Source organism: Pogona vitticeps, chromosome 2, assembly GCF_051106095.1.
Source record: "Pogona vitticeps strain Pit_001003342236 chromosome 2, PviZW2.1, whole genome shotgun sequence".
Lineage (NCBI taxonomy): Eukaryota > Metazoa > Chordata > Lepidosauria > Squamata > Agamidae > Pogona > Pogona vitticeps.
The window spans coordinates 133,314,862-133,326,686 of record NC_135784.1 but is presented as its reverse complement, the minus strand read 5'-3'; the positions used below and the strand labels follow the sequence as shown (position 1 = coordinate 133,326,686).

The 11,825-nt window shown below is 42.9% G+C and overlaps 1 protein-coding gene across 1 annotated transcript in view; it reads right to left on the bottom strand.

Moving 5' to 3' along the window:
• Positions 1 to 11,825, bottom strand: part of ST6GALNAC1 (ST6 N-acetylgalactosaminide alpha-2,6-sialyltransferase 1) — a 59,511-nt gene that overhangs the window by 38,444 nt on the left and 9,242 nt on the right. The window lies entirely within an intron of this gene.

Genomic DNA, 11,825 nt, shown 5'->3' with positions numbered 1-11,825 from the left:
CAGCAACCCTGCGGCAGCAAGGCGTATTGTTTATATTCTGACTTATTCTTCACTTAGACCTGCTGGAATACCAGACTGGTTCGATATTAATTAGCTTGGGTATGGCTTTGTTAGGTAAGCAAAATGTCAAGAGACTGAATTCCTGGTACAACAACTTGGTGAGCTACCAATTTGCTATACTCACATTTCAGAATCTCAGGCCTCGCATGGTCTAGAATGTTTTCTCTCTCCCAATTTAACAGATGCTGAAGTGTTAGCCTACTAGGAAAAAGATCCTTTAGTCTCAACATTATTTTTATTCTTTTACACTGACCTTGCTTTCCCTGAGATTGCTTGGATGGAGAGCCATCTGATTGTTCGGCAGTGACTTTGAGCTCCATCCCACTAACAATATAACCTATTTTCTGCTGGAAAAAATAAGACAAATTTAAGGGTAGACACGGCACTGTACATGCGGACTATTTTGCCCGGGGAGCAAGTTTTTCTGCTGCCCTTTTAGATATCTGTTTATTTTGAGGTGGATTCCCACAAATTGATTCCACATATATGAACGCCCTGCTCCATGTTACTTTCATTTTTTTGGCAGGCGTTACTCAGCCAAGCCTTCTTTCCCTCCCCTTTCAGCCCCCACCGTCTCCTTCCCCATCCCTCAACCAACCTCTTCTCACCCACTCAAAATCCTTCCTGTTTTCTGTTCTCAGTCACCTGCCACCAGCCACACTTTTCAACCCCTTTCCCTTTCTATCCCCTCTTATATTTCGACCCCCCCTTTCTCTCCTCTTTCAATTTCCACCCTTTCCATGATTCCATCTGATTTTTATATGGGATTCTCATCAAACCACCTTCAAATCATAGATTCCATCTGTGTCCACAAACTACCAATCCAAAGCATGCCTGGGACCCATGTTTTTGTGATTTGGGATAAATATCCTATGTATAAAATTCATGAGGACCCATGTCTCTCTGGTTTGGGGTTATCCTCCAAAATCATGAGGGTCCATGAGGAGTGTTTCTCCTGGAATGTGAGCCCTAAGGGAAGGCTGGTTCCTCCTCCTCCACTGGAAGGTTTGAGTTTCCTGCATCTGGGAGGGAGAAACCACCCTCGCGCCTCCATCATTGTAACTCTAAATCTCTCTCTTTCTCTTTTCTGTATGTACACGCGTGTTTGTGTATGTACTGGGTTTTCGGGGGGGGGGACTTGCCCATTTCCTACTCGTCCTCCACCTCCTCCCTCTCCATTCTCCCCCCTGCCCCCTGTTGGACCCACCTGACACAAGATGAAGGCAGTAGTGGCATCAGGGTGAGGATGCGCACACACCACCACAAAAGTTTTGGGTTTGGGCTAAAGTCCATGTGACTTAAGCGCAAATCCAAATACATACGATTGCTCTGCCGGCTTATTCCCACCATGGGAACAGACCCTTTTAGTATACTGCTCTTCAAACCTCATTTTCCTAATCACTACACTTTCAGTGTTGCATTTTTACACTCCTTGAATTATTTTAGAACTCTATACACACAGGATTTGAAACGTTCACACTCCTAACCCACAAATCTGTCATCCTCAGTTTCAGTTTTTCATCTCCTATTCATGTCTGGAAAACATCTAGACCAGTGGTTCTTAACGTGGGCGATAATGCCCCCCAGGGGGCGATTTCATTTTTCAGGGGGGTGGTAGAATGAAAAGGGGCGGCATGGGGGTGCTGGAGCAGAAGGGGGCGGTAGGGGGGCGCTGGAGCAAGCCAAACTTGTGAAGATGGCTGCAGCCTTTTTACAGTGTGCATGAATATATATTTTCCTCCAATTTTAATTTAGTTTCATACTTTTTGTCTTGAAATTTTTAGTTCCTGCATTTGTTTTTATGCCCTTTTTATATTTCTTTTTGCGTCTTAAAATTCACTTGCAACTAAATCATTAAATGTTACTTTTTGGGGGGCATTTCATTTTCTTGGAATTTAATTTTGTTTTCAGGGGTCATTGGATTTAACTGTCATAAATAAATAAATAAATAAATAAATAAATAAATAAATAAATAAATAAATAAATAAATAAATAAATAAAGATATCATCACCGCAGGGAGGGGGGCGATGATAACTTCCTCAATGGCTCAAGGGGGCGTTTCTTTCAAAAAGGTTAAGAACCACTGATCTAGACTCCTGTAACAGAGTTCCAGTGCTTTCCTGACATTTTTAATTAAGCAAAAAGGAATTATTATCAGTGTACTGATGACATATTGATGATTCTGGGACTTTCAGCCCACAGACCCAAATCTACTGATACTTAGATTTTACTTCCGTGGAGCAAAGTCTGTCTTGGAGTCTGTATGGTATTCTGAGGCCTTAACTTCCTCTTGCTAATGTAGAAAAAAAAGAAGCTGCCATCATGCTTCCTAAGAGTAGTAGTCTTGATGACCTTTTAACTTTATAGAGGGCACATCCCAAAGAGCCACAATACACTAGAGCAAAAGTCTATACAGTTTTCTATGGCCTACCATTACATTTAGAAATAAGAGATTACTACTATAGGACTTTCCTGCTTATATTCTGCAGCTAGTAGTATGGAAAGGTGTATTGTTTCTGATACAGGAGGTCATGTTTAGCTATGATTAGTAGCTACTATCAGTTTTATCCCCATGACTCAAGAATATTATCTATCACCCAACTGCAAAAGACTGTTTTTCAGTATTTTAAGATGTGCTTTAACATTTATAACCTTGCAATTAAGTACATTAAATTTGTAAATTTGCGTCCCTAGCTTGATGTGGGGGGGGGCGCTCACCACTTTGGTCCATGCGCTCGTAATCTCAAGATTAGACTACCATACTGCGTTCTGCGTGGTGATGCCTTTGAGACTGACGTGGAAACTTCAGATGGTACAGAATGCGGAGGCCAGACTTCTTACTGGGGAGAAAAAGGTACCATCATATTTCCCACACTCTGGCTGTCTTGCATTGGCTGCCCATTTGTTTCCGCACTGATTTCAAAGTTCTTGCGGTTACATATAAAGCCCTAAACAGTTTAGGACCTCATGTGCTACATCATGTGCCAGACTTTGCAAATGAAATGCACCCCAGGATCTCTTTAGTTACCTGCAATTTGCACAAATATTATGCTAACATCAGTAGGATTTGGGGCATCTGGGAGGAAGGGAGAGGAGAAGGGGAGGAATGGAAGTTGATCCTAGTAGTCTGGAGGGGGCAGGAAGGGGAAGGGAATGGTTCTCCAGCAAGCTCCCTCCCAGACTAGGAGGGTCCTTTGACTTTACAGACACACACAGGAGAAAGGTGCCCCTTGAGCAATCACGAGAGCAGGGGCAAAGGGTCCCAACGCCGGTAATATCTGGCTCTTTCCCTAGACATTCAGTCTGAATCTTGGGGTAGGTGGGGCTCGTCAGCCTACTGGTGGTGTGTCTGCTACAGGCATGATCATCCAGGACCGAGCATAGCAGATAGAACGCTGGGTGCAGCACAACTCTGAGCTGTATTCTAGAGAGAATGCAGTAATGCAGTAACTGAAGAGGCATTAAATAACATCGAGTGCCTGCCTGTCTTGGAAGAATTGGACAGCAGCAATAAAAGCGGCCTTGGATTCCCTCGCCTCTGGCAAGGCACCAGGAAGGGATAACATCCCTGTTGAAGTACTGAAGTGCTATAAAGAGATCACCACCACTGAGCTGTATGAAATCTTTTGTCTTTGCTGGAGGGAAGGTGAAGCCCCATAGGACATGAAGGATGCAAACATTGTCATATTGTATAAGAACAAAGGTGACAGGGCTGACTGTAATAACTACTGTGGCATCTCTCTTCTCAGCGTTGTAGGGAAGCTGCTTGCCTGTGTTGTGCTGAAGAGGCTCCAGGTGCTTGCAGACAGAGTCTATCCAGAATCACAGTGTGGATTTCGAGCAAATAGATCTACCACCGACATGGTATTTTCTCTCAGACAGTTGCAAGAGAAATGTACGGAACAACAACAGCCACTCTTTTTGGCCTTCATAGATCTTACAAAGGCCTCTGATTTGGTTAGCATGGACGGCCTTTTTAAAATACTTCTCAAGATTGGATGTCCACCTCAGCTCCTTAACATAATCACATCCTTTCATGAGGAAATGAAGGGCACTGTAATTTTGATGGCTCAACATCAGATCCCTTTGACATTCGAAGTGGAGTGAAACAGGGCTGTGTCCGCCGACTCTGTCTGGGATATTTTTTTGCTGTCATCTTGAAGCACGCCTTTGGAACCACAACAGAAGGTGTCTATCTACGGACTAGATCAGACAGAAAGCTCTTTAATCTCTCTGGATTGAGAGCAAAGACCAAAGTACAACTGAAATGCATGAGGGACTTCCTCTTCGCAGATGATGTAGCTGTTGTTGCCCATTCTGCTGAACAGCTCCAACAACTTATGAACCGTTTTAGTAAGGCCTGCCAGGATCTTGCATTAACAATCACCCAGAAGAAAACACATGTCACAGGCCAGGGCGTGGACTCACCTCCCTCTATTACCATCTCCAGACAAGAATTGGAGGTTCTTCATGGTTTTGTGTACCTTGGCTCAATAATCTCTGACACTCTCTCACTAGATGTTGAGCTGGATAAACGCATTGGCAAAGCATCTACCATGTTCTCTAGACTCACAAAGAGAGTATGGCTTAACAAAAAGCTAATGGCATACAGTATATCAAAATCCAGGTCTATAGAGTTTATGCCCCGAGTACACTCTTATAGTGCAGTGAATCCTGGAGCCTTTGTCCATGGCAGGAGAGGAAGTTCAACACGTTCTATATGTGTTGCCTCTGACATATTCTTGGCATCACCTGGCAGGACAAAGTTCCAAATAGTGTAGTCCTGGAATGAGCTGGAATTGTCAGCATGTATACATTACTGAAACAGCGACGTCTATGCTGGCGTGGGCATGTCGTGAGAATGGCTGACGGTCGGATTCCAAAAGATCTCCTGCATGGAGAATTAGTGCAGGGAAAGCACCCCAAAGGGACATCACAGCTGCGATACAAAGATATCTGCAAGCGGGATCTGAAAGCCTTAGGAATTGACCTCAACATATGGGAAACTTTAACATTTGAGTGTTCAGCCTGGAGGCAGGCGGTGCATCATGGCCTCTCCCAATTTGAAGAGACACTTGTCCAGCAGGCCGAGGCAAAGAGGCAATCCCAAAACCAGCAAAATCAGGGAGCTGGAAGAGTAGACGGATTGTATTTTTGAAGCCGTGTGGAAGGGATTGCCACTCTGGAATTGGCCTTCTCAGCCACACTAGACGCTGTTCCAAGACCTCTATTCAGAGCACGTTACCATAGTCTCTCGAGACTGAAGGACGCCTACTGGTGGGGTGTGTGTATGTGTGTGTGTGTGACCTCACTATTCTGTTTCTACTGGTTTTTCATGTAATGAAAAGTAGCTATTCTCATTACTTTTGAACAATGCAGAAAAGTTGCAATTTTGCAATTCTAGCTGTGAGTTTTCAGGCCTTGAAAGTACTGTACAAGATTAACTAGTTATTTTTAAAAAGTAACTTTCCATACTCTGCCCAACGTTGGTGTCCATAATAGAAGTAACTGGGGGGAGGACAAAGCTGGCATCTGGGTCTAGTTCCTCTGTTTATATCCTGCTGCTGCTGAATTTAAGGAGGGGGAAGCTGGCTAGAAGAAAACACAGGCCTACCACCCAAGCTTGTATAAAGGAATGTGATTGCCCAAAATGGTATGTAATTCACTGGTGACAGGTTTAAGTACTTTTGGCTGAGTACAGTTGACAGCAAAGAGTGTTCTGTTATGTTCTTTTCTATGTGGTGCCTCCAACTTCTTAGTAATTTTCATTTTTTTCCCACTTCCTTGGGTGGGCTCTTTAGTATGAGAAAAGCCTGATACATTTTTTATTCCTCCAGCCATCTCTGCTAAAGACACACCACAAAATCCTATGTACTACACCCCAGCCCTATGATACAACACCACCTGTTCAAATTAATTGGATGGAGACTAATATGGATTTACACCATGCATTTCATAGGCTATAATACCCACCGAAGTGTTTTAGATGACTGCTTGATGTCTCAATCAGTTAACCAAATTCACAGAGTATTGAGTACTTGGGAAACCATGTCCAGATATTTCTTGTGACTCAACAGAGCAAGAAGGGACAACAAGGGTCTTAGCCAATCTTCTGCAAGCCAGGGAGTGGCATTAATTACCACCAGCAGGGTGGACCAGTGCAGTTCAAATGTTGGGACTCTTCTGGTCTTGAGGGATGGATTGGTCTCTGCAACCAGATCACTGGACTAGATCACCTCAGGAGGTGGGATGCTCCAAGCCACTCTCCTTTGCCTGATGCTATCAAGACTCTTCTATCCTTACAAGGCCCATTTCAAGTTTCTCCACCATGGATCCCCCCAACCCATATCTTGTGCTCTTTCTCTTTTCCCTCTTATCCCACATTTTTTCCTACTTTTTCTCTGCACCCATGCACTCCTCACTCCTGCTCTCTCCTATACATCAGTCGAAAGCATTGCCTCCCTCCCCCTCCCTGCCTCCCTCCCTCTTTTTGGTTTCTTTTATGGCAAGGTTAAGGAATCACAGCCTAAAGTCAAGAAGCAATTCTGGAGACCACATTCTAGTTGGAGGCACCAATAAGACAAACAGATGAGCAAAAAATATCAGTATATTTTAACTTACTGTCAATTACTAAGCTTTAGTCTTTTAGAATGGCCTGCCAAATGATAGTGTCAAAGGGAAGAGAGTGTGGCTATCTGCCTTGAGCTGGGATCAGAAAGAAAATGGAAGCTAGAGAAGTTGCTTCAAGAATGGGGTTACTCCAGAAAACCCACATCAGACAAGAATCTAGTTGCTGCTTTTGGCAGGAACTGAAGTTTCTGAACACTTGCCAAGGTTGGCCCCACACTGAGCATGTTACACTAATCTAACAAGGCGATGAAGGCATAATTTAAGGACATGATTATGGTGATTTGTTGATGGGTTGCCATATAAATCTAATATATCAGATCAAATCTAGATCACCATCTACATCAGTAAGATTTGCCAACAACAAATCACTGTTGAAAAAAAATTAAAACGTTTATTTTCTGTGAGCTCCATCTAGTGGAGTATCATGTTATAATTGGGAAGGTTATAATCCACAATATAATTTCATGGCTGTTTACAAAACATAGGGCTCAATCTAGTTGTTACACCCACCTAGAATACACCAACTGAATGAGCTAGTTTTGATAAATCAACATTCCTGCAGGTCTCACTGATTTTGAAGCCCGGATTCTCAACAAAAAATGGCCCATTGACCCGAGGCCCCTGACTTACCATTCAGCCACTTATTCTGTGAGTTTGCTCTCTAGTCTAGTAATAGGATAGTGTGACTCATGATTTCATTTAATCTGAAGAAATTCTTTCTTCCAAACACACTGTTATACAAACTGAGCAACCAGCATAATTATACATGCAAATAAATAAGATAATCTTTCAAACAGATGACTGAAAATTTAGTATATCTCAGTTACACTCTAGTTCATCTGATGCATTTTAAAGGTGTGCATACTCTATATATGATGAGGGGAGTGTTGGCTCAGCATTGCTTTCTTCTTTTGAAAGGAACTTTCTGAAAACAGACCCTGTTGTAACCATGGATTGGCAGTCAGGCCTGCTTCTCTAAATGCCATTAACACCAGTCCAATATTAACACCAGTCCAATAAGTTTCACATGGTCTTCCCCTGCAGGGCTAAAAATAATGTTGTCTACGTAAGCTGCAGTAACGTTTTAAACGGGGGTAAGCCTATATCCATTAGTCTTTGAAAGGTCGTGGAGGCCCCATGCAATCCAAAGGACATGTAGGCAAATTGGAATAACCCCTTGAGAGTCATAAAAGCTGTTTTATCTTTAGCCTCGGGTTCCAAATGTATCTGACAGTAGGAGCCCTTTGTCAGATCTAGCACAGTAAGGTAACTGGCTTGCCCTAGCCATTGTAACAATGCATCAACTCTGGGCATGGGACAGGTGTTAAATTTAGCCAATGCAAAACTGCCCGTTTCCATCAGGTCTGGGCACAAGTACATGCTGATTTTCTCAGGGATTACAGGAGAGCTTCATCTCCCATAGATTCAACATGCTGCCAAACTCTTCTTCAATCGCTCGGCATAGTTGAAAGTTGTCAAGGCTTGCCTGCTGCCCTTACAACCATAGTTTTGATATCTATGGCATGAGCAATCAGATGGGGAAACTTTGGATAGGAGGGGGAAATGACAGGGAATTCTTTTTGAGCTGCCTTATCTGCTATTTCTGAAAATACTTAAACGCTCAGCTAGCTCAAGAGCAGGCTATTTGTGCAATTCATAGTGCCCTTGCCATTGTCCAAACAGGAGTAAGATGCCTTGTCCTGGTTGAAAAGTCCTTATTTTAACCAGTTTGTCATCTTGTTACTTCTGCTCTACCTTAATTGGGATAAAGTCTCCCAAGCCAGTTGGGTAGCTTCCCATATGTACAGCATTCTTAAGTCCAGGATAGACTGCCCCAGGGATTTGGAACTGTCCTGTCCTTCTTCCCATTGCTCTCACACTAAATCCAAAACACCTTGTGTTCTGCGCTCATATAAGAGACCAAATGTGAAAAATCCTGTAGATGCCTGAGGAGCCTCTCTTACTGCAAACATGAGTAGGTCCAACAGTTGGGGGTTATTTCTTAGGGCATTTAGTGATGAGCTTTCTCAGCATCCTTTTAAAAGCCCTGTGAAACCTCTCTACTAACCGATTAGCTTTGGGGGGGCTTAACACCTATTCCAGATTTCCACATCTGTTGCAGTTTGGCTATTGACATTAGTGCCTTTATCTGTTAAGATTTCTTTGAGAACCCTCACTCAGAACAGCTGTAACAGCTGTCTGCCCTTCATTTGGAAGTAGACAGCCTGCCCCAGATCCTGCCCTCTTGGTATGGCTGACACTAGGGCTTGTGTCAGGGTGGGGTCCTCTTGTTGACAGGTCATTATGCCTTAGATGTATCTGCCATTTCTAATAAGAGGTCAGTGTCCTCACTTGGAACTTCAACCTGTTTAAGCCGGAGGAAGATTCTCTAATCCTAACCAATGTTGCCAAAACAATACATGGGTTCTACTCCAAATTTGAGCCTTCAGGTTTGTTCTCCTGCCATCATTTGTTGCCAGCAAATGGCAGTGTTTTGTTGTTTAGTCGTTAAGTCGTGTCCGACTCTTCGTGACCCCATGGACCAGAGCACGGCAGGCCCTCCTGTCTTCCACTGCCTCCCGGAGTTGTATTGAAGTCATGTTGGTTGCTTCGATGACATTGTCCAACCATCTCATCCTCTGTCGTCCCCTTCTCCTCTTGCCTTCACACTTTCTCAACATCAGGGTCTTTTCCAGGGAGACTTCTCATGAGATGGCCAAAGCATTAGAGCCTCAGCTTCAGGATCTGTCCTTCCAGTGAGCACTCAGGGTTGATTTCCTGAGTGTTTTACATCTCCACAAATAAATGTGATCATTAAGTTTCTGAAAGGTATTTCCCTTCCAGTTCTCGAACTAGCGTATTCCCACATCTTGTATCTGCCAATGCTATTTTCTTTTTGCTCATTTACCCAATCACTTCCCACCCAAGAGGTTCTTTAAACCTGACCTGGGTTGCCTCCCAGGCATGTGTCCAAGCACATTCCATTATGGAACAATCCCTCTTTACATGGCTCATCTGACTACGTTATTATTATTTATTCAATTTATACTCCATCCATCTAGACGTAAAACATACCAATTTCAGAATGGCCATGGGCTTCTCAGTATGCTGTCCAGAAGAGGGTGGAATGCCTGATTCAATAGTGATCAGGCAGAGAGGGTGCATGCCGGCTGGGGGCCTCTGTTCCTAGGCTTTAACCCTGCTGGTCTCACCCCTTCTTTGTGCTATGGCAGGAAAGACACTAAGGTCAACCCCAGCTGCAGGCCAATACCTATTTGCTCACAACTGGACATGACAGACTTTGATTATGTGGCATGGAGGAAGCATTGAATTGATGGATTTGTTTGTGCACAGTATTAAAAAGAGCCTTGTGACGCAGTGGTTAAGTTAGTTTTGCTGCAAAAATTCTGCTCATGGTCAGCACTGGATACCAACACAACTGACACTGGTTCAAGGTTGACTCAGATTTCCATCCTTCCAAGGTCTATAAAATGAGTACTCAGCTTGCAGAGGTGTGTGTGTGTGTGACAGAGATAGAGTGAGAGAGAACACACATGTATAATTTAAAAAATTGGAAACCACCTAGAGTGCTTTAAGCACTATGGGAGGGGGATAATAGAAGCAACACACTTTTATTGTATACTCCCTCCATGAAGCAGATGATCCTCCAAGAAGTGCTGTTCTTTCTTTCCTTGTTAGACTTACAACTATTCTTATTGGATCCATATTTTTTATTTGCAGATATATGAAATTTACACTTTGAAAGAAAGAAAATAGGTGTCTATCCTTTGTTATTGTTAAAAAAGACCCTTCAATAAATTTACATACACCACACTGACTGCCAAAAGGATGCTGCTTTTTCTTCATGGAAAACTCTTTGCTTAAATGATCAGCATGTTGTGCTAGACAATGATATATGTGCCCACAAAAAAGAAACATGATGTTGCTACCAGGAAATAGACATAAAAACAAAATAATAATAATAATAATAATAATAATAATAATAATAATAATAATAATAATAATAATAATAATAATAATAATAATAATTATTATTATTAATAATAATAATAATAATAATAATAATAATAATAATAATAATAATAATAATAATAATAATAATAATAATAATACTATCCTGATTCACTCAATAATTCTCTCTACACATCTCAGTTTGCAGATACTCTAGCTTGCTTCTGTGGCCTTTACTTTTCCATTTTGCATACATGAAAATTATTTGATTCTGAAGATACTGTTTTGAGAAATCCTCATTCAACAGAAACTAGTTAACTGAGTTCTGTTAAAGGCAAACCAGTGGAACTGAAATACAGTGGTGCCTCGCATAAGGAGCGCACTGTTTAACGACGAATCCGCATAGCGACACTTTTGCGATCGCATTGCGATTATCTAAATGGCCGAAAATCGCATTGCGATGATCGGTAAGCGTTTGTGCTAAAAACAGCTGATCGGCTGTTCCAAAATGGCCACCGGGTGCACAAAATGGCCGCCCGCAGCGTTTTCATGCGCTGCCCTCGCTTACCGAGGCGGCAAAAATGGCGGCGCTATGGAGGATCTTCGCTCAACGGTGAGTTTCCCCCCATTTGTTCCTATGGGGTTTTTCTTTCCATTGAGCGACGATTCCGGATAGCTACATTAATCCTGGAATGGATTAATGTTGCTATGCGGGGCACCACTGTACTTATTTATGTACTTAAGATAAATGTTAAATAAATTACAATTCCTTCATTTTTAGGCATCTCTTTTCCCCCACACTTTTATCCACCTTTTTTAAAAAACTAACTTACAGATTGCCACATAAGGCAGTGGTTCTTAACCTTTTTGAAAGAATCGCCACCTGCAGCCATTGAGGAAGTTATCATCGCCCCCATCCCGTGGTGCCACTGGCAGCACCGGATCCGCTGCCAGCACCAGATGCTCTGGATCCACCTGCCAGATTCGCTGCCAGCACCGCAGCTGCCTTCTCAGGTTTGGCTCGTTCCATTGCCCCCCTTCTGTTCCTTTGCCCCTGTGTCACCCCTTTTCGTTCTACTGTCCCCCTGAAAAATGAAATCGCCCCGAGGGGGGCCACATCGCCCAAGTTATAAAAACTACTTACCTAAGGTCCTGTGGTGGT